We start from the raw sequence: 3,908 nt of genomic DNA on the forward strand, positions 1-3,908 counted from the left end.
GAACATTTCGGCTTGCCCGGTGTGTTGTTTGAGCGAGTTGCAGGGGTGACATCACGTCACAGGCTCTCTTTCTCTCTCTGTAGCATATGCGCCCAGATGCATTCTCAGGTACCGAAATTTGGCACCGATTAATTTAACGTGAATCGGTACTCGGTAGTACCGACGCAATTCGGTCGGTACCCTTAAAAGTACAGAGTTCGGTACCCAACCCTAGTAATGACAGATGTCCGGACCTGATGTGGGGTGCCTACTAAAATAGCTTCAGTCTTTGAGCTGTTTGTTTATTTATTCATTCATTCATTCATTACAGTGATGAGAAAGTAAACTATTGATTGTATTTAGAGTCATTTTATTCCTCAAAACAGATGTTCTATATATGGAGAGCGGATATAAAAATGTGACCGTATGTAAACGGTCAAAGCTGGTAGAGTAGACGATGGTCCAGAATCCCCGGCCTTGCTGTTTTGTTTGTTTATGAGCGGCAAAACACACGACGTGTAGAAATGAGGCCAGATTCTCTCGGCCTGTGATACGTGCTCACGGATGTCGAGGAGTGAGCCGCTGCTCGCTGGCACGAACGCACTCAAATTAGCCAATAAAAACGTGTGAAATGGGTGGCGGAGCGCCGGCCGAGGACATGCCAGAAGAAATAAACATCAGCTCTCTTTCACACAAACCGGGAGCCGCTGAGACGTGAGGCGGGTGGAGGATGCGAACGCGCTATCTGCTCCGACAGAACGCAGGAGCTGAGTCAGATAGCGGCATTAGTGTTTGTAATCAAAGCGGTGACGTGTTTGCAGAGCACCTACAGCTCAGTCAAGCCAAATGTGCCGCTTAGAGCTGCATGCTCTCAAACAACACGTCCAAACACACCAAAAACAACGACAGCTGACTGTGACGTGGACCGTTCAGAAGTGTGAAGTGAACGTGTGAGTGGAGGATTTGTGTATAGTAGTGACCATTTGCTCATATGTGGCTGGTGGAGATAAATGGCGTCTTCGATCAGCCTTGAAACCAAGAGCAGAGCTTATTCATCTGTAGGAATGTGCAGCGGCACGTGTGTAAAGCGATGTATGGCTGTTGTACTTTTACATGTCATCTGCATATGCTGCGTTTAGGTCTTCCAGGGAAAATATGGAAATTGCAATTTCAAAGCAATTGCCATTTGAGCGATATTGTAGGAATCAATTTGGTGAATCTCATGAAAACATGTCCTTTTTGTTTCTTTTAAATGTCGGAGTATAACGTTGCTGGCCTAATCCAGACAGGAATGAAGGCACAAGTCAACAATGATCCAAAAACATAAACACAAACTATGAATTTAAGGAGATAGTTCACCCCAACATGAAATTTTTTGTCATTTCCTCACCCTTAAGTAGTTCCAAACTGTTTGAGTTTCTTTCTTCTGTTGGGCACAAAAGAAGATATTTTGAAGAATGTTGGTAACTAAACAGTTGACGGCAGCCATTGACTTCCATAGTATGAAAAAAATACTATGGAAGTCAATGGCTACCATCAGCTGTTTGGCTACCCACATTCTTCAAAATATCTTCCTCTGTTTCAAGACATAAAACAAAAACATAAACCAGTGTAACAGCATAACATACTTCAAAACATACTTAAATACAAGCCTATGACAAAAAATACCAAACAAGAAAAAAACAAGATAACAAAACAATGAATGTGAACCAGAACCAGAAGACAGAAATAAACATGAAACAGATCACGTAACAAAACTGTGACGAAAACTGACGAATTACACAATAAAAGTAATTACTTGAATTTAGAACATGAACAAAATTCCAACCAGACGTGACATAGAGTGAAGTAAGGAATTATAGTTCTTCTATTTTCAGCATTTTCATAAATGAATACATTTTATTTATTTATTATTTTTTTGTATTATTTTTATGATTTATACTTTCATTTTATTTATAATTTAATTTTAAATATATATTTGTTTACTTTTTTAAAAAATCGTTTTATTTAGATCAGAAAAAGGCAGTACAACACATACTTCCATAATGTATAAGTACTTAAAATATTTGCATTACAGCAATGAGAAATTATTATTATTATTATTAAATGACTTATATTTGTTTGTTTGTTTGTGGGTTAATTTTAAGAAATAATATAACATAGCAAAAAAAAAAAATTAATTGTCCTAAAAATAGGCTTCATTGTCTTTATGAGAAATGTAATTTCTTATTTCTTTGTTTTGATTTTGTGGTGATATATGACCCAAATATGTTCTTGACAGGTTTCATGAGATTCATCCATATAGAAAGATCAGTTTCCTTCTGGGAAGCTTTGTTAGGAATTCAGAAATCATAATTTTGCATTGCATATGCATCTCTATTCTATTCATCAACAGGACACAAAATGCATATAAAATAAAGTATGATTCTTTAACTGACACACTTTCCCACTGGTAAATGCAGCACGGTTGTGGTGTTCATGTGCACTTAATATCTTGAAGGCAGCAGCAGATATTGTAAGTCTGATTGAACAATAGTCTGTGCATCACAGAGAATTTCATCTGGCTAAAGGATCCATTATTTTTCTCTCCCAGACTTCCAAAAGCTCCTGCGTCGGTTTGAACTCCCACTGTCTGTTTAGGGCAACAGAAGTCTGGAATCTCCAGAGTTTTCATTGAACATGGTGTCGAGCTGTGAAGTGTAATTTCAGTGGAATCTAAACACACTAATTGAATATCATAACTTTGTGAAGCTGCCTCTCCTAAAGGTACCTGAAATTTTAATTTAGACTTCAAAAGAGCTCCGACTTTAAAGTAAATCTATTGTTTTTCATTTAGACTCGCAATTTTCTCCTCTCTCTCTCACAAGCGGCGCACCATACATAGTTATGATTGATCTGGTAATTAAAATATGCAGAGAAGGAAAAAATATTAACCGCTTCTTTTTGTTTTAGAAAACAGCCAACAGTTTTTTTTTTTTCACCGCAGCAGATAATTAAATTTTGCACATTGATGTTCTTTACGTGGCATTCATCTCCCTCATTATTTTTCCATTTTCATCTTTCTGCCGAGAGATCGATAGATTGATAAGATGATGTTGCTAATCTTAAATAATTTAAGAGGAGAAAAGTTACACTTACTTTGCTGCTGGCAAAGTGTTTGAACTTTCATTCTCCTCTGGAGTTTCACGCAATCCTTCATTCGCTCGCAAACAAAAGCCACTCGCCTACAGAGTTACAGTCGCTACGTCAGAGCGGGAGGATTTAATTCATTCGTTGCCTTCATTGCTATTTTTCTTGGAAAATATATACAGTAGAATGCTGCACATTACAGATCGATGGTTGTCAAGACTAATACCCCAAACTAAGAGAGAAATGGCAATTCAAAGAGAGAGCATAAAGTAGGCCAATTAGTACCTTGGGAGCGTTTTGCGGGAAGAGATAGCGCCACAACGTGTCATTTGCACTAACGCTGAGGTCGATTGTTTATAATATGACCTGACAGTTTGGGGCTCTCCAGTATCGGATTAAGCACAATACTAACTAACATTTGGCTGTGCGAGAAGCTGGTGTGGCTCTCAACAGGAGAGAGTTTAGAAAAATCAAGCAGAAGAAACACGAAAAATACATTGTGTCTTATTTTCTGCTGCAGGAAAAGCCAGGAGTCTCCATAAAACAAGCCATCTGTCTTTGATCTGTTTAGATCAGAAATCTGTGGCTTCCTAAATTCGAATCATATATATATATATATATATATATAAAATTATGGAAAACAAAATTATTTGCATGTGTATATATACAGTGGGTACGGAAAGTATTCAGACCCCCTTCAATTGGCTAAAGGGAGGAGCCTTTCAGCCACTGCAAGAGAAGTTTGTCATTCCAAATCTGTGATTTCTAGAATATTGCAGCTTTACAATGACACTAATTCA

Source organism: Sinocyclocheilus anshuiensis, unplaced genomic scaffold (genome assembly GCF_001515605.1).
Source record: "Sinocyclocheilus anshuiensis isolate Anshui unplaced genomic scaffold, SAMN03320099.WGS_v1.1 scaffold714, whole genome shotgun sequence".
In the NCBI taxonomy this organism is placed as follows: Eukaryota; Metazoa; Chordata; class Actinopteri; order Cypriniformes; family Cyprinidae; genus Sinocyclocheilus; species Sinocyclocheilus anshuiensis.